Raw genomic sequence first — 20418 nt, 5'->3', positions numbered from 1 at the left:
TTACAGCTGTGTTCGTACAGCTGTGTAGGGCCAGCGCTGCAGTGTGGCCACACTGACAGCTACCAGCGCTGCAGTGTGGCCACATTTGCAGCGCTGTTGGGAATGGTGCATTGTGGGCAGCTATCCCAGCACTCAAGTGGCTGCAACGTGCTTTTCAAAAGAGGGGGGTGGGGTGGAATGTGACAGGGAGCGTGGGGGAGACAGACAGAGTGGATTTTTGGAGCTGACACTGTTCTCAGCTCCCTGCCTTGCAAGTTGTAAGGACTGGAAGATACACAGTGCCTACCTTCAATCATTTTAAAAGTTTTGACATTTCCCCCACCTGTCTCTTATTCACTAAATGCTAATTATGCACTCCTAAATAGCCGTCAGACCACATAAACAGTTGCTCAACATTACCCCTCCCCCCTCTCTCCTCAAGCAAACAGCTTTGAACATTCCAAAGCAATTCTCCTGCCTTCGCTGGCTCGCTCGCTGGAGCACAGAGCAGCTGTGTTTGTTTTTTAGCAAGTAGCTACGGGGAGATCGGAGTTCAGCCATTCTTCTGGTTTGTTGTGGACAGGAATTCTGGGATACCTCCTTATACCCCAGAGGCCAATAAAAGCGCTGGTGGTGTCCACACTTGCTGACCAGCGCTGCATCACCAGCGCTGGAATCGCTACACCCGAGGCAGACCAGGTGTACAGCCAGCGCTGCAGCCAGAGAGTTGCAGCGCTGGCTGTGCTTTGCAAGTGTGGCCACATCCTGAGTTGCAGTGCTGTAACCCCCTCAGCAGCGCTGCAACTCTCCAGTGTAGCCAAGCCCTATGTAGGGTGACCAGATGTCCTGATTTTATAGGGACAGTTCTGATTTTTGGGTCTTTTTCTTACATACCACCCCACCCCATCCCAATTTTTCACATTTACTGTCTGTCACCCTACCCCTATGGGACCTTGACCCTGGCCCTCAGGGACAGATTACCATCTGATCATTTGAATTAATGGGAAGATTTTACACAGAACCTCTAAAAGCTCCTCCCCGTCCTCTGTATTTTCTCCTATCTCCTCAAAACTTGGGATTTTCCCCTCTACAGGCACTCCCTACTTACTGTCCTTTATTTCCTCTATGTTTGAAAATACAGAACACAGCTTTTCCCATCTTTTTCCTGGATTTCACAGTTTACCAAGAGTTTTTCAGCAGCTTGCTTAGTTTACTTCTGGAGAGTCGTCTTGTACATCTGAGGTTTTGATTTCTATCCCAAGTGACAGGAGGGTATTGTTTCCTTGTTTAAAGTCTCTAACTGCATAATACTGATTTTTGGAAGCTGAATGAATCTGGAATCCCCATATATAGGAGATATCTGCCCTTCAGAGTGCTCCTGTAATTTCCTCCAGCTCTCATATCTTTTTTTAAAGTTAGGGCTGAGAGTTCATGTGGAAAAATTAACTTGTGGCCTTTGAGTCTGAGCTCTGAGTGCTCTCTGGCTTTTTCCACAATTACATTTTTCTGCTGATAATCGTGAAATTTCATAATTAGGTTTCTGGGTTTATCATTATGAGGCTGTGAAGAGGAACACTCAACAGCAGTGCTGTCTAGTGGTCAGGTCAGGGTATGTCAGGTTGTCTTCTTCCCGGGCATTCCGCTTTCTCACTATAGTTCCACCATACGGTGGTCCGTCCTTTTTGCAATTCAGCCCTCCAGCCAGGTTGCACATTCAAGTCCACCCTCTTTCAGGATCCAATAATGTGGAATTCTTTAGAGGTCAGCAAGGGTTTCAGGGCTTCCTGCTGCGCTCAGGCTTTTGGGGTCTTGACCCCTGCACTTTCAGGATCTTCCCCAAATACATTCCCCACTGAGGGATAGACTTCTGTCATTGTCCCCTCTTTAGGGCTGGTAGTGAGCCCAGGCCTGCAGTCTCTATCAAGCTCCAATCCAGGGCCCAGTGGCAGGCAGCTAAGACCAGCACCTGGAGTGCTATGTAGCTGCCTCCCTGGATTGCTTCCTATCAGTGCCCCCTCCTCCCACAGGGTAAAGTAACTAACTGAACATGAAATTAATGTTTTCTGATTATTTGGGGAATGATATAAAAGCATGCAATTATGCATGTTTCTGCTGAAAACATTCTACCATAATATCTCCTCATGCAAAGGGAAGCCCGCTACCTTTCATTTACCTCAAAAGCAAACGACCTCAAAACTAGTTACATTTAAAAAATCAGAGGCAGGTGTGGAGCGTAGCTTAGGATCTTGATAGACTTAATGATAGGTTAACCATAAAGGTGAGAATTTATTGCTAGAACTGAGTAAGAGATTAACAGGTCCCTCAGCAACATCAGGTGGTGTGACTACTCCCTTGATTGCAAATAGCCCTCTAGTAACATTACTATCCTCCCATGATAATATATGTCATCGTGGCCCCTCAAACAAGGAATCCCACAGTCCAGGAAGGATGAGGAAAGATAAGTACTAATGAAGAAATAGTAGAGATATAAAATTAATCCACTGGAAATGCACCAAATACTTTGTTTCCCAGCTATTTTTTATGACTGGTATCACTTCTAAAAGTGAAGTTAGAAGAGGGCTTCTTTGGAAGTGGGAAGCATGATATGGGGAGGGAGGTTACTTTATGAACAAATACTATATGTAAGTCCTGATAAGAACCTGCAAGCTTAGGATAGTCATCCTTGAATGTCTAGACCTCCAACTCTCATGTAGGTGAGAGAGCTTTACCAGTCAAAGGTTTGTGTTTCTAGTACTGTCAGCTCTTGCAACTGTTCAGTGCATCCCCAGCCCATTTTGTGTAAACCTGTGTATTGTGCTCCCCATAATAGGTGCCTAAAATGGTTACAGACTGACAAATGTACAGCAGTTACATGCCCCCCAGACAAAAGCTACATGAAGATGGAATTAAAGTTTAGGGGGGTGTTTTATTTTTTATATATATACATGTATGTACCTCTAATATAAGTTTGCAATGTTGTTGTATCTGTGTTGGTCCAGGATATCAGAGAGACAAGGCAGGTGAAGTCATTTTTTATTGGACCAACTTCTGTTGGTGAGAGAGACAAACTTTCGAGCTTATACAGAACTGAAGAAGAGCTCTGTGTAAGCTCAAAAACTTGTCTCTTTCACCAACAGAAGTTGGTCCAATAAAAGATATTACCTCACCTACCTTGCCTCTCTAATGTATGTATGCAGTGTATTTGTAGCCAAGGTATATAGATATATATTTGCATCTGTTTACATTATACTATAATTGTTTTCTTCAGTGGCTTGTTCCAGTGGTTCTTTCCAAAGGTTCTGTCCTGCCCCAGTATGCACAAATGCATTCTCACACAGCTGCCTGTGGATGCCAGGGCAGAAGGCCACCAGCTGCTATTGCACCCACTGCCCAATACATTCTGTGTGTGGTGTGTTTTACAGAGTCCCACCATCTCTGAGCAGGGGTACTTTAGGAGGCAAGGCACTTACTTGCGTTCAATTTTTTTTTTCAATTTTGTGGAGTGGGGATTGGTTTATGTTTTATTGCTGAATTAACAGATTCCTTCTGCTATGTTTCCTTCTGAGGTCCAGGCACAGGAGTGATCTAGGCCCATATTGAGAGGGATGACCTCTCTCTGGATGACTCTATGAAGCCTAGTCAATCCCTCTCCTCATGCAGTGGTTTCTCCAGTGAATTTACAGTGCTTAGTGAGGCCATGAGTGGTCCAAGGAGGAGCTAAGCAGAGAGCTGAGATTTATTTCTTGCTATTGAGAGCTGAAAATGGTGTGAGGGCTATATGTGCAGATATCCACCTCACTAATGTCTCTTTGTCTGATCTCTCTTTCTTTAGGTCTTAAGAATCCACTCAGGGATATGGAGCAGAGACATCTGCCTCAACGCCAATCCCAGCCCTCATTCAGGTACAGGTTTAATGTTATCCAACTCTTAAGTCATTTCATAGATGTATGCATGAATGGTGTTTACTGAGTTACTTTTCTGTTTCATCTTGGCGGAGGGAAATATGAGGATTTAAAATATATATTTTCTATTGTTAAATAAAAGTCAGCTGTTTTCAAGAAGCTGTTATATACCCTGGTTTTCTTCCCTGAAGATCAGTGGTCAGAGGTGCTGGGTATAGAGAACAGCTTAAACCTCTTCCCAGTCAACCTGAGGGTATATTTACACTACAGAGACCCTACAGACATAGCTATGTGTGTGCTATGCAGGCCATGTCAACAGAAGGGGTTATTCTGTCCTTGGTGAAATACCACCTCCCTCCCGCAGTGACATTAGCTACATTGATGGAAGAACTCTTCCACTGACATAACCCCCGGTGTAGACACAGCTATGTTGGCCAGGAGTGTGAAAAAACCACACCCCTAATTGACTCAGCTACACTGATATAACTTTCAAGGGTAGACCAAGCCTAAACTAAAATGGAAAAGCCACTCTTACACAGAAATAAGAGTGCTAAGGCACAGCAGTTTTGCACCAGTTTAAATAAATGGGTTTAAATTAACATTTTAGGTTAAACTTTCTTATGCAGACAAGGCCAGTGCCATGAATGCAGCTCCCATCGAAGTCAACTGTGTAATTAACAGCAACATTTTGCTTGAAGTTTCTTACAAGCTTACCTGTGCTTGAACTAGTACTGAAAATGCCCAAATCCTACTGTTTGGATGGAGCAATAGTTCTCTGAGCAAACACCCCACTAGTTAATGAAATATTACTTCCTTGCTAAATCAGCTAAGAAAAGAGGCAAAGCCTCATGGCTAATGTAACCAAATACTCACAGACAAGCTAATAGGTCTTGATAACAAACAGTGGTCATATTGAATTTGAAAGGGGTGGGTTTCTGTTTAGTGGAAGGACATTTGAAATATAATCTCATTAGCAGCTTCAAAAAGCTTGATATTGTCAGCAGGAAAGCATTAATGAAAGTGAATACACATTTTTATTGCTTGAACCATATGTTGTACTTCAAAAACCTCTCTCTCATCTTCTCTACAGGGCTAGCCTTAGATATATTGGGACCCAATCTTTTAGGAGCAACTTGGCACTTGCAAAGCCAAACTGCAAGTCCAAATGCTGGACTAAGAGGCCTGCCTGCCTGCAGATGTGTGGGTCATTGTGTATTTTTTGTTTGCCTAAAAAAAAGTGTGTGTTGTATTTTCCTGGTTCCTGGGAGTTACCATACTAAGTGGGGGGTCAGTGCTACTGAAGCGAATTCAATCAAGGTGGAAGTGGCCTATTGTCAACAGTGGACAAGAAGGGGTGAATATCAACAGAGGTAAAATTATGAGTAGAACGGCCCCTACGTTTCTCTAATTTAGGACAGGGTCAAGAGGTGGAAACTGAGCAGAAAATTGCTATGAAAATGTTTAAGATAATGGTCCGCTAAGTATAATCTGGGTGAAGCAGAAACTCTGGCTCAATAGCTTAAAAACAATTCATACTATGGCACTTGTATGAAACAATATGAGGATAGAACTAGTAGAATAATGTGGGGGGAGGGGGAGAGTAATACCTCTGATTTGCTGATATTTTTGGATTTATACTATTTTTATTATCTATACGCATTTGGATGGTGTGATGTTATTGATATAATCTGGGACCATATAGAACATGGTTACAACCAAGGTCCTGTAGAGGCACCAAATCTTATGTAAAGGGGGTCATATAAGGTGTTTAAGACCAGGTTATGGGTTGCTGGTTATGATTATGCTGTCTATATGTATGTATCATTTTGTAGTTGAAGTTATGAGTATTGGCTCTATACTGTCTGTATTTCAAATTTGTGCTGTGCTTCTGGGAAACATCCCAGACAAGCTGTAGTTAGCTCTGCCTAGCCTGCTTGATGGCCCATTAAGGACCATCAGCTATACAATTGACCCATTGAGAGAAGGCAGATACAACTTGTAAGTCAGCAAAGTATTCAGGGACTTGCCCATGTGACTCCAGACTCCATTTTGCTGTAATTTTCCACAGTAAGAACAAAGAAGTGTTCTTACACCTGGAAAAGCCTATAAAAGGCTGATGCCTCATCTCCATCTTGTCTTGAATCCTGCTTCTTACCTCTGGAGAAACTTTGCTATGAACTGAAGCTCTGAACAAAGGACTGATTGACCCATCCCAGCTGTGGATGTACTCCAGAGACTTGATTTGAACCTGCAGTTTACTCCATTACTGCTACAAGCCTGAACTAAGAACTTTGCCATAACTGTATGTAATTGATTCCATTTAATCAATTCTAGCTCTCATCTCTATCTTTTTCCTTTTATGAATAAACCTTTAGATTTTAGATTCTAAAGGATTGATAACAGCGTGATTTGTGGGTAAGATCTGATGTGTATATTGACCTGGGTCTGGGGCTTGATTCTTTGGGATCGAGAGAACCTTTTTCCTTTTACTGGGGTGTTGGTTTTCATAACCATTCATTCCCAGGATGAGTGGGACTGGTGGTGATACTGGGAAACTGGAGTGTCTAAGGAAATTGCTTGTGTGACTTGTGGTTAGCCAGTGGGGTGAGACCGAAGTCCTCTTTGTCTGGCTGGTTTGGTTTGCCTTAGAGGTGGAAAAACCCCAGCCTTGGGCTGTAACTGCCCTGGTTAAGCAATTGGTCCTGAATTGGCACTCTCAGTTGGGTCCCACTAGAACCGCATCATCACAGATGGGTACTTGGCATCCATGGAAATGATTACAATCCCAAAAGTTTCATAATTTTATATTGGAAGTGGATTATTCACCTCTAAAGAGTTTCAGTCATCCAATCAGGGGGCAGAAACAATACCATATGACCAATTACACACCACAATATTTTTCTTTAAAGTACTTTTACAACCCCTATCACCACAGTATCTGATCACCTGCCAATCTTTAATGTATTTATTCGCACTCTGCCCCTGACAGGTAGGGACAGGCTATTATCCCCATTTCACAGGTAGGGAACTGAGCTACAGAGGGGCTAAGTGACTTTCCCAAAGTTATGTTGAAAGTCTGTGTCAGAGCAGGAAATTGAATCTAGTTTTCTAAGTGCTAGACTGGTGCCTTAACTACTTGACCCGCCTTCATCTCTAACTCTTAGTAGTGAATAGTCAACAGACATAGTTTGTGAACTACCCATATTCTGAAAATTATTCATACAACCTCCTGGAAGAATGCTTACTACAGAACACTTAGTTCAAATAGTAGCAGGTCTATTAGAATACCTACAGTGCTACATCTGAGAGAGAGAGAGAGAGAGAACATATTCTCACAATGGCTATGTGGGCAAACATTACACCAACCAAGTGTTAAAGCTCACAGGTTTCATTCCAAAACCAGCTGGCTGAACTACTGGAAGTGACTTTTGAAAACAGCTGCAATTTGCATCTCTGAGCTTGACAGAAGTCACACAGTAGCCAGCTTGTCAAAGCTGCAAGAACTGAGTATTGTATGACTTAGGCTAGAGCCAGGACTGAACTGCAAAGTTGTGATACAGACTCAGATCCATAACCAAACTTCCCCAATTTGAGAATGTCCAAATCTGGGAGCTTGGTTCAGTAAAGTATTTCAGTGGTCTTTCTCTTGATTACCTGTGCTAAGACCAGTGCAGAGTGGCCAGTTTTCACACACACCTTGTTTGTTAAGCCAGCTGAATTGCTGATATGCGGTTTTCTTTAATTATTAAGCATAAGCTGGCAGAAGCCTATGGTGTCTGCGGTTATGGCAGTCCACTGGCTGAGGCCCATGGAATTTTTAGGGAGCTGCAAGGGGAAAATAATGCACTCAATGACAAATGAAAATAGGAAATGCCAAATCCATGGAATGTGACCTTTTCACATACTGGAAAGACTTGTTTGAAGAGCATAAAAAGCTAGCTGGTGAACATAAGCACACAGAAAAATACTTTATCCTTTGCTTAGTACAACCTCTAGATAGGGAGAGTTTGTAGAAGGTTAGTGTCAGAAACTACAGACTTTAAAGCCCAGTTAAATGCAGGCTAGTAATAGGCAAAGCTCAATATAAAGATTGAGATTTGGCTCTTATCCAACCTTCATGAAGTTGCATGCTTTCTGAGCTCCACTCTCATATTTGGAAGGTATAAATTGGGGAAATTGTTGGGGGGAAACCAGGGATGCACCTGTTTAACTCCATTGAAATATATTGGACTAAGAGAGCATTTTGGGGCAAAATTGTCAAACAATTTTTATTTCTTAAAGAGAATGTCTCTCTTGAACAGGTACCCTTGGCAAGCAGCCCCTCTCTAGGCTCTATATTCGTATTTATCTGTATTATTATAGCACCTAGGAGCCCCATTTTGCTAGGTGCTGTACAAACATGGAACAAAAAGACATCCCCTCAGACAATCCCTCCTTCACATCAGCCCACTGCTCCCCTTATTTCCAGTAATCTGTCATTCCAGCATGCAAGTTATCTTTGGGATCAACCTTGCAGGCTGCTCAGCCCTTTAATGGCAGTTGTTCATTGTGGAGAGGGAAGAGATTCTGAAAGAATGTTTGTTTGATTTTAATACCTTGAGGGGGTGCCAGGCTTATAAATGGTGATTAATGTGATCTGGATCCATGCCAGCCTCACAGGCCTTGTTTTAGGGATAAGAATTAAAACTCCATGGTATTTGAAACGAATGGTGGCACTCAATATTTTTATTAACTTTGTCCTAAGGGTGTTTATTTTGTGTATTTAGCCAGATAGCTACATTGCAGTATCAGTATTGGTATGTATCAAAAAAGTAAGTTTCAAGTCAGACAACTCTACTTCTAATGCTTTTTCTTTAAAGGAAGGGCCAAAGGAAAGGAGGTGCATAAGCAAGTATTAGCTGAATAATTCACTCTGAGAGATCAGTTCAGCTGAATTTAAAAACAAGTGTGTGCATTTTTTTTTGTCTGAGAGGAAATTTAACATCAAACAGGAAACTGGCTATGTTCCATTTTTATTTCACATAAACTTGCTATCAAAGCTTGCACCTGTCCTAGCAGTAATATTTGTTCCGGTCACTTCTGGTGCAATGCCTAACCAATGTTTCTGCTGAGAGTGGTGATTCTGTAAAACAGAGGCAACTCATCCACCCTCATCTGACTGTCTCTTTAAATGATTTCCCTATTATCTACATCTGCATAAGTTGTGGAGGCTGAAGATCAGGATTCCAATATCTTAATGCAGTTAGTACCCAGGGTCTCACTCAAACTGGACTTCAAGAGGATATTGGAACTAAGAAGGTTTGTTAGTTACTATTGATTGTATTCTACCACCTGACATTACTATTACCATGCACTCCACTAAGAGCTATTTATTACACTCACCACTACATAAAATGAAAGGCCTTAGTTTATAAGAGTAATGTGTGCACTGCAGGTCTGAGCATAGGATTTTAAAGCGAGATTTATGGAAACACAACACAGAGAGTTTATAAAACATTCCTTCCAGGGAGAGACACTGCTCCTCTCTGCCCTGCAGCCTTCTTATAGGGATCATCCTGGTCCTAATAGGCTGCTATCAAAGCTCTATTTGACTGGTTTCCAGTAAGCCCTTCTATGATTGGCTGGGGCTCTGTGCTGCCTCTCTGGATTGCTCTAACTCCTTCCATGCCAGAGTAGGGCAGCTGCCCCACTACATAGACATACCAGTTCAGATACAGCTGAGAGAGAGCCTTTGCACCCAGTCCGTAGACAACCACTGTGACTGAGAGCTAGTCGTAAAAAGCAGGTAGTAGCAGGATCGCAGGCAGCTAAAGATTCCAGCACACAACCTTTCAAGACAAGTTCTCACAGTGACAGGGAAGTGACAGAGCTTGCAGGAAGCAAAACAGGCCACCACTGAATTGGCTAGATCAGTTAAACAGCTGTTGTGGGTACTCAGTTTTTGTGGTTTAGCTGATTCATGTCTGGGTCAACATGTATGGCTTGAAGCTGTTCTGATGCAGTGAAAGCCATAGAACCTGGGGAAGTGGGGGTGAGAGGTGAGAAACAGGTGCATCAAACACACAGAAATATACAAACCTTTTAGGATGCTTTACCATAATGGAGAATCCTAATCATACTTTTTTTATTTTGCAGCACTGTTTGATATTTTAAACCTAAATAAAAACATTTGGATACTAAAAAGAAATGTAAATATAATAAATTGGCAACTTAACATGAACAGTTATTTTTAGTTATCCATGGATGTCATTCCATCCACCCGTCTTTCTGAAATCTGATACTATCATCTTTCATTATGGTCTCTTTCATTTCACTGTGAGAGAGAGCAGTTCTTTTGACATACATGGGAAAAGAAGGCTTAAAACTAAGAAATAGCTGAAATGATTGGAGTTTCCCTGCAGCCAATCAAAAGTCTGGAGTTAAACTTTTAAAAACAAATGTTTTGGAAAACTAAGTGGATAGCATTTGCAGGCACAGTCCCCACACTGTCATGAGCCTTCCTCATAATGGCCAATATTTGTATTAGAGCCTTACAGTCCCCAGCTGAGCTCCAGACTGCATTGTGTTGTACACACATGTAGTAGGAGACAGTCCTTACCTCAAAGAGGACACTGAAAGGGAATATTATCCTTATTTTGCAGATAGGCAATGGAGGCACAGAGAGATTAAACTACTTGCCAAAGATCACACAGGAAGTCTGTGGAAGAGCTAGAACCTGCATACGGATCGCCTACATCCCAGAACAGTGCCTTAACTGTAAGAGCAGCTTTCCTCCCTTGGCCTGCAACAGAATCTCTTATGGGCTGGTGTGGCTCCCTCTGCAGTCAATGGAAGGAGTCTTTCGGTTGATTAAAATTGGAGCTGGAGATGTCCCATAGGGTGGGCCCATGCACCTCAGTCAAGTTCAGGCTAGCTGATCCCACAGCAGGGTCATGGCCTTTAGAAGTACTGTTAACTCTAAATATTTGTTTTTAGTAAACATCATATAATTTAAATGGGGAAAAGCAACACACACACACACACAAAATACACCTTCTCTGCAGGCAGTCTTCCTTGTATTTGAAATAAGTATTCAGTTTCAGAAGTGGTCTATGAGCTCAATCCAACCTTCACTTTAAATCAATGGCTGTCTTTCCAGTGATTTCAGTTGAAGTTGGATAGAGCTCAAAGGGAGACAAAAAAGGAACATCTTGTATTCAAACAGCTTAAAAAGGAAGACAAAATAAGACTAAAGTGTTTCTTGGTTCATCTATATCATCTTTGAAATAGAACAGAACTGTGCAGTCTAACAGAGAAAGAATCAGTTAATGAAAGTTCTCAACTTTTATTCAAGTACACTTGAGACATCCATCTCAAAGTTCTCTCTGTCCCTGCCCTCAAGCCCTATGCACAATCTGGTTCAACTGGGTTAAAATGGTCCTAGCACCAGTTCAGTTGAAGTGGTGGGAGGGCAGGTTATCCTATGATTGTCTGTTACAGGATTTCTTGTTGCTTTTCTCTGAAGCAATTGCTACTGGACTTGACAGACTATTGTTCTGACCTAGTATGTCAACTATTACATGCCTTTGTAAATGCTGAGCAGACGTACTCAGCAAAATTCAATTTATATACTTAATTATCAAATCTCAGTGTCTTGATTAAAACAGTTCCCCTGTAACTGAGACATAACTCTTACCAGTGCTGTGGGTATTTAGGTTATGTGCCCCCCCGCCCCCCGGCATGGTAGCTGATAAACTGCAAATTGGCTGTTATCTGTAAAACAGGTGCCTAGAATTGGACTTCTCCTTAGCATTCAGCATCAGCCCCACATTCACAACTTATTATGGAAAACAGACATGTGCAGAGGAGATAAGAGGAAGAATGGGCTGAAAAGAACACATTACTCTTTGGGGGGATTCTGTGCCAAAAAAATTAAAATTCTGCATATTTTATTTGTCAAAATAATGCAATATAATCACACCAGTTTCAATTGTTTTGGTAATTTATTTAAACTACAGTACAGGAAAAAAGTCACTAACTATTCAGCATTTCCTAAACACAGGAAAGTTAAGTTACAAACACTTGGTAACTAATACCCTGCATTTCAGTTATAACCCAGGATTTTCATTTAAATTACGTTATGGAACACCAAACAGCACACACACAAAAAATAGAATGTCATTTTAAATTGCTCAGACTTTCAGACATGAAAGTCATATAGTTTTGCTTATCATTGTCCTGGACCTGGCTGGGTACTTTGGAAAGTGCTTGTTCCGACATTTTATTAACTGCTTGGTAAATGTTTTATTTGCCCCAAAGTCTTTTTTTAATGGGTGAGTAAAATAAATTGTGAGCTGTAATCTACCCCATTGTGCCTTCTTGGCACGATGTGAGAAAGCACATAGATCTTCCTAGCTGAGGATTCCCTTGCTGTCATTTATAAGGCTCCTTTACATGACTCTGACAATGTAGGGGCCTTAAAACGTTCACAGGTCTTATGCTCCTGGGAGAATTAACTGAGAATGGGAACAGTTAACTAACGATAGGAACATTAACAATGTTACTGTGTAGGCAGGCTGCTACATTTCTGCCTCAGAGAATGAGATCAGTTAACTAACAGGCAGACTGCTACATGCCTGCCTCGTGCATAATAAAAAGCCCTAGCCTTCCATGCCAGCGAGCTGCAATAGCAAGCAAGAGGGATGGAATGTGTGTGTGTCTCTCTCTCTCTCGCTTGTTGGGATGCACGTACACATGCCCAGCCCTGTCCCTCACCCCCTCCACCCAATGGTGATCAGGCATGCACACCCAGTCCACCTCCCCCTGTCTCTGAGGCTGATCCAGGCAGGCTTAACTGAGCTGGGGAAGAAGGAGGAGGAGAATGACATGGCCAGTTGCTCCTCGTTATGATAACCAGTTTCTGGACATCCACTGGACTCATGCATTAAGTAGAAGTGCAGTGTTAAGTTAGAACCACCAGTCTATATCGCCAATCCCTACCTCTAACCAGCAGTTCCCAAACTATGGGTAGCGCGCTCCATCAGCATATGGGGACATGGCAATCCCAAGTGTTGGAGAAGAGGAAGCCATTTTAGAAAATCTCCCTGGGTGTAGGATGTCAGTTTGTAGAGCAAAATGGCATCCTCCACGCAGCATAAACTTGCATGCATCATATATGCAAGGTCACGCTGTGTGGAGCATGCAGTTTTAAAATGTAATCCTCCATGCTGTCTGGTGTTGCAAAAAGCAATACATCTGAAAATAGAGTCATGCAGGGAAAAAGGTTGAGAACCTATGCTTTAAATTAGTCTCAGCTTCAGCACACTGTCAGAGGTAAACATGGCATATGGGTGAGATGTCATACCATATACATAGAATCATAGAATATCAGGTTGGAAGGGACCTCAGGACATCATCTATTCCAACCCCCTGCTCAAAGCAGGACCAATCCCCAATTAAATCACCGCAGCTGGGCTTTGTCAAGTCAGGCCTTAAAAACCTCTAAGGAAAGAAATTCACCACCCTCCTCATGAAAAAGTTTTTCCTAATATCCAACCTAAACCACCCTCACTGCTACTTGAGACCATTACTTCTTGTTCTGGCATCTGTTACCACTGAGAACAGTCTAGATCTCTTCTCTCTGAAACTCCCTTTCAGATAGTTGAAAGCAAGTATCAAATCTCCCCTCATTCATCTGTTCTGCAGACTAAATAATCCCAGTTCCCTCAGCCTCTCCTCATAAATCACGTGCTCCAGCCCCCTGATCATTTTTGTTCCCCTGAGCTGGACTCTTTCCAGTTTTTCCACATCCTTCTTGTAGTGTGGGGCCTAAAACTGGACACAGTACTCCAGATGGGGCCTCACCAGTGCCAAATAGAGGGAAATGATCATGTCCTTCGATCTGCTGGCAATGCTCCCTACTTATACAGCCCAAAATGCCGTTAGCCTTCTTAGCAACAAGGGCGCACTGTTGACTCATATCCAGCTTCTTGTCCACTGTAATCCCTAGGTCCTTTTCTGCAAAACTGCTGCCTAGCCACTCAGTCCCTAGTCTGTAGCAGTGCATTGGATTCTTCCGTCCTATGTGCAGGACTGTGCACTTGTCCTTGTTGAATCTTGTCAGATTTCTTTTGGCTCAATCCTCTAATTTGTCTAGGACCTTCTGTATCCTATCCCTCCCCTCAGCATATCCACCACTTCTCCCAGTTTAGTGTCATCTGCAAGATACTATTCCCCAGGGCTGCTGGAACCAGTTTGTATAGTAAGGGTGCTGAGAATCATTGAACCAAACTGTAATCTCTGTTTATAATGGAATCCACTTCAAACCAAGTGGCAACACCCCTAGTTCCAGCACCTATGCTACTCCCTCCAAATTTTTGTCAGGTTAACTCGGCTACAGTTCTTGTTCTTTTAATTAGCAGATTTGTGTAGAAGAAAAGGGGAATGATAGGACAATGGAATATTCTTTAACCTTTAAAAAACTGACTTGATCCAATGGGGATCAGCTAAATTTCCAAGGTTTCCCTAGTCACAGGGAGGTACTGTGGCAAGAAGGAGGGAGGGTGTGGCTATTGGGAGGAGGAACTAGTTTGGGTATGGGGGGACCTCTTCAAACTACTGGAGTCTGGGCATGAGGTGCTTGGCTAGAGAGGTGAGAGACAATTCATTTAAAAGAGAGGAGGGAAAAAGTGAAAGCAGCAATGGAAGGCAGGCCTTGGATACGGGAGTGAGCAGCCTCAAGGTATCTAGAATGCTGGTGTAAGTATTATTAATATACAGTTTACCTTAGATGAGTGTACTTGTCCTTAATGTCCTACAAGTTATGGGTTGCTTTCTTAGATCGGCATATAGCTGCATATCATATGTAAACGACACCTGAGTTGATGCCTCAGAAGTCAAAGCATCAGGTTTGGAATCTGCTATCTCCTTTGAGCTATAGCTTCAAATTACAACTAGATATATAATGGGAAAAATTTCCATAAAGATTTGCACGTTTGAATAAATTTGCTTTCCTTGTTTTCACATCCAGTTTGTGTATACTTTCTAAGAACGTACATAGTTTTTTTTACTAGTATGTCTATTTGTGGAAAGTAAATTTTAAGCTCACACATTTGATTACTTGCACAAAGCAAGCTTGCGTAGTAAACCTGATTATAAGAGTTATGTCCAGCCAATCAGGCTGTAAACAAATACTGTAAGTAATAAGTGATACAGCTGGAATTTTAAGTAGCAAACTATAGCATGAATGGCTTTTTTAAAAAGTGTGGTGTTTTGAGTACTACATAAATCCAAGAAAATTGCAATCTGTTTGTGGAATTCCACAGATAGAAAGAGGCAGAATTTATCAAGTATGTTAACCATAGATTGTTTGCTCAGCTCTACATCTAGTCCTGCCAGAACTGACGCCACCCTTCATCTTTCATTGGTAGATACCAGGTATCATGCAGTTTTTTTCTATTGAGGTCATTTGAAATAGACTTAAAAATTAAGTTTGCATAGTTATTAAAGGTCCCATGGCACTTTTCATAGGAATAGGAGTTTGATCTACAGTCCTTGCCCAGATTCTCTTCTCTGGCCCCAACAGTGTTAAATATATCAGTGTCACACTCCACCCCAGCTGTAGCTGAATTTCAGTGATGTCAGATGTAGTTGGTAAAGCACTCTGGGGAAAATTCTCAGCTGAGTAGAGCCCAGTACAAGTCCACGCATAACATAAGTCCTGTTTTAAGCACTCTGCAAAGGGAGAAATTCACTTTTGGTTTGAATGGTGCTATTTAAGACCTCAAACTTGCAATTCATTGTGCCCATGCATACCACTGCACCTACATGGAACCCCTCAGAAGTCAATAAGCTGACACAGAATGAATTGCTGGATGAGGGCCTAAACTATTATGTTAGGTCAATATGACTGCCAGGCTTGATACAGGTCATTACTGCAGAAAGAAATCTGCGGCTCATGGTGGATCACAAGCTAACAGAGTCAACAATTTAACACTATTGCAAAAAAAAGCAAACATCATTCTGGGATGTATTAGCAGGAGTGTTGTAAGTAAGACACAAGAAGTAAGGGTATGGCTACACTTGCACTTCAAAGCGCTGCCACGGCAGCGCTTTGAAGTGTGAGTGTGGTCGCAGCTCCAGCGCTGGGAGAGAGCTCTCCCAGCGCTGCACGTACTCCACATCCTCTACAGGTGTAGCTTGCAGCGCTTGGAGCCGCACTCCCAGCACTGCGGCACTGTTTACACCGAGGCTTTACAGCGCTGTATCTTGCAGTGCTCAGGGGGGTGTTTTTTTCACACCCCTGAGCGTGAAACTTGAGGCGCTGTAAAGCGCCAGTGTAGCCATGGCCTAATTCTTCCACTCTACTTCACACTGATTAGGCTCAACTGGAGTATTGTATCCAGTTCTGGGTGCCACATTTCAGGCCAGATGTGGACAAATTGGAGAAAGTCCAGAGAAGAGCAGGGGCAGCTCTAGCTTTTTTGCTGCCCCAAGCACGGCAGTCAGACAGCCTTCGGTGGCTTGCCTGTGGGGGTCCCTGGTCCCGTGGATTCGGCAACTTGCCTGCGGGAGGTCCGCCAGTCTTGCGGCTTCGGCGTACCCACCACCAAATAGTTGCCAAATCCATGGGACCGGCGCGCCGCCGAAGGCTGCCTGACTGCTGCCCTCACAGGGACTGGCAGGGCCCCCTCCCTCCCACGGCTTGCCACTCCAGGCATGCGCTTGGAGCGCTGGTGCCTCGAGCTGCCGCTGGAGAAGAGCAACACAAATGATTAAAGGTCTAGAAAACATGACCTGTGAGGGAAGATTGAAAAAATTGAGTTTGTTTAGCTTGGAGAAGAGAAGAGTGAGAGAGGGCATGATGACAGTTTTCAAGTACATAAAAGGTTATATACATAAAAGGAGGAGGAGAAAAATTCTTCTCAACCTCTGAGGACAGGACAAGAAGCCGTGGGCTTAAAATGCAGCAGGGATGATTTAGGTTAGACGTTAGGAAAAACTTTCTAACTGTCAGGGTGGTTAAGCACTGGAATAAATTGTCCAGGAAGGCTGTGAAATCTCCATTATTGGATTTTTTTAAGATCAGGTTAGACAAACACCTGTCAGGGATGGTCTAGATAATACTTAGTCCTGCCATGAATGCAGGGACTGGACTAGATGACCTCTCTCAGGAATGGCAAACCGCGGCCACTGGGAGCTGCAGGCAGCCGTGCAAATGTAAATAAACTCTCTGACGGTCCTCCAGTGGATTATCTTGACTGGCTGCATGCGGCCTGTGGGCCACAGGTTGCCCACCACTGCTTTAGAGGTTATTAACATGTCTCTAATAATAATCACCAAAGAAAAGTAACCCTTGTGTCAAAGGCTATATTAATTTTTGATCCAATGTGTTTTCAGCAAAGAACCCATTCATGACGACACTGGAAATATTTTCAGTTAGTTATGGTTGGTTCTGTGCACTTAAACTAAATCTTCCTTGTTTCCTGTTCTTTCTGTATTATTGGTGTTTTGGAGCTCTCTGGTCATAATGCAAAACTCAGTCTTCATAGTTTTGAATCAGAAAGCACTGGAATTTCCTGCCTCACTCAAATATGGTTGATCTTTAGCCAGTACAGCAGTGTTTAGTAATAGCAATACATATTAGCTAATACAATAAAGAGGCTACTTATTTAGGCTACAGCTACCATGCAGAAGGAATAGGTGACAGTGGTGATATCCCTCTCTAAAGGGAATTGCTAGAGGTCTCAGTTGATAGCCCTTGTTATTCTTCTAGTTAGGAAATGGGGACAGCACAAAACTTCAAGGCAGAGATGGGCCCAAGTGTGAATTTTAGATCCAGATCCAGTTCCAGACCCTGAACACTCCAGAATTTGGGGAGGTTTAGATATGAGCTCTGGTTTGACTCATATAACAGCAAGGGCCCAGTCTATGAAATTATAGTTACAGCTATCGCCTTGCAAAGTTCAGTGGTGGTCATATCAGGAGATTTGAGTCCAATCCAGCTCTTAAAAGAAAAAGAACAAATTAAAAAGCACTTGTATCTCAGAAGAGCATGTATATTCAGAAACAACTAAGTGATAAGGAAAAATTGGGACAACAGCCAAGCCAGCCAGAGCTGTGGGAGGGCCACAGCAACTAGCAACGACAAGGCAAGAGCTAAGAGTTAGTCTGCTGAAGCCCAGGAAAAGCCATTGTGTCCTAAAGCTGTAGCATAGGTGGATGTGAGCAGGTCAGTTTACACTGACCCTGCATCTTAATGTTTGCACCTCAGTTTTCCCTTTTTGTAGCATAAAGTAAACATACTGCATAAGTTGTAATTAACGTTTCCCCTTTTTTTATGATGTTTGGAACATAACTTAAAGGTATTCAGTTCTACACCAGGCTCCCCAGTAGTCCTCAGTCCTTACCAATTGCTTTATGTCAGGGTGTCACAATCCTTTTGGCCCTTACACAGGGCTCCACGGCTACCCCTAATAGCAGGGCATTAGACACTGTCTCTTTCTCAGTTCCACTTGCAGGCTCAATCACCAATTCTCTCAGGCCAGTATACTTTCTGCTTGGAATGTCAAGCTCTTCTCATGGACCTCACTCCAGTTCCTTCTTGGGCTCCTGCTTCAGCTCCATCTGGACAAGGAGCTTTGCTGGTCCCGCTACCAAACTTTGGTCTCCTTTGACTGAGCAACAGTTCCTTTAATAGGAAGCATTAACCCCATGCTGCTGTCATATGAACCAGGCATGGAGCACAACTGGGACCCTAGCTCCTTTAGAAGCCCAGTTCACTCTGAGACAGTGGGATATCTGAAGATCTTTGCGCCATGAGGGGAATTACTATACCAGAACAGACAAATGCATCACCCACTCAATATTGTGTCTTTGACTGTGGCCAAAGCTTAATGCTCCGGAGCAAGAACTGAAGCTTCCTACTCATTCATATGAATGTGTGTCAATGTACCATGTGAGAAGCTTCTGCCTGACTCAAGATGTTGATTAGTTTATCTTCTAAAGCACAAAGATCCTGTTCCGTTATTTCTGCCACAACTTTCTAAATGATACATTAGCTAATAAAATCATACGAATTCAGATGAGTCACCTATTTCATGGAAAAGACTAGTATGATGTAAACACTTTTCTCAAAGGAATTCTATTAATAAACAATGATTATACGTACAAAGCTTCCTCCTAACAGGGCCATAACCAGGGTGTGACAAGTGGGACAGCTTCTGTGCAAAGCCTCAGAGGTGGAAAACATGATGAGAAAGAAGCAGTAGGGGGTGAAAATATGCTTGCTTGTCCAGGCGCTAAAATGCCTAGTTACAGCTCTGCCTCCTGCCACTGGACAATTTAAAAAGAAGAGGGGAAACATCAGATATTATGAAATAGTACATTCTATGGAGCCTTCTTCAAATGAAGAATGGCAGAATACCAAAATCTTTGGACCATGCGCTAATGTTTTTTCACAGAGACTACAGCCAAATACAGAACTCAGGTTATACAGAATTGGGTTACTGTCATGGGGTTCATTCACTGTTGGGTGCCTCCTGGTGGCCACCTCTAAGGATTAGCTCCATTCAGGTCTGGTGCTCCCTCTTTCCAATGGATTGCTCACACTGTGTCCCTCCTTATGCCATTTGCTCCCAGACCCTGTTGCTATTTCCCCGTACTCCTTCCTCCTTTTTTCTCTATCTTCTGGTCCCTTCCTCTGGGTTTACCTGGCCAAACTCCTTTCTCACAGGGAGTAACTGTAGATTACTCCTTTTTTTAGCTTCTTGCCAGACTCTGTAGCCCCCAAACACACATCCCTTTTCCCAGGGAGTGACTGTAGACTGCTTTCCTGCAGCCCTCCTTGGTTTCGTGGTGAACCAAACTGACTTCCTGAGTGTCTGACACCATGCACTGTACTTTGTGTTGTCCATTGTTGTCTGTGTATGTGTTCTCTCTGTGATAGCCTGTACAGAAGGGCTCAGTTGAACTGCTCAAGAAGACCACAGATTTGGTTCAGTAGCGAAGGCGCTCGGCCAGGTTTAATGTTACGAAGCACAGTCCTAGTGTCCTATATGTGCTACTGGCATATCCATTACAGGCATATCCATTACGATGGACTCAGGTCAGGAGTGTGACTCTTCACTCCCCCATCGCCCAGACAAAGACACCTCCTCTGTGACCCCTCTTTCTATACACTGATACAAACAAGTTACATATTGCCCCACTGACATGGTTAGTTACCTCCCTTTACTTTGTACCCATTCGTTCAATCAAAACATCTCTATCCATCACTCTATTATTCTGATCTTATCTTTAGGAAGGGTCAGTGTATCCCTGTATCATATTTGGGGAGTGTGTTTATGCCAAAACTTGGTATCAAGGTGTTCTGGTACCACACTTCTGGAATATATTTTCATGAATATCTAGTGCCAAGGAGTGTTTGTGTTTTTGCAATGCCACCCTTGTTCTTGCCAAGTTCAGTGAACTTGTAAGTAGGCATGTTTTGTAACAGGGCCTGACTCTTGCTAACTTTGCTTTATATCAGCAGGGTCTGACTTTAGTTTGGGCCTTAGGC

This window comes from Gopherus flavomarginatus, chromosome 3 (assembly GCF_025201925.1).
Source record: "Gopherus flavomarginatus isolate rGopFla2 chromosome 3, rGopFla2.mat.asm, whole genome shotgun sequence".
Classification (NCBI taxonomy): Eukaryota; Metazoa; Chordata; order Testudines; family Testudinidae; genus Gopherus; species Gopherus flavomarginatus.
This window is presented reverse-complemented; position numbering follows the sequence as displayed.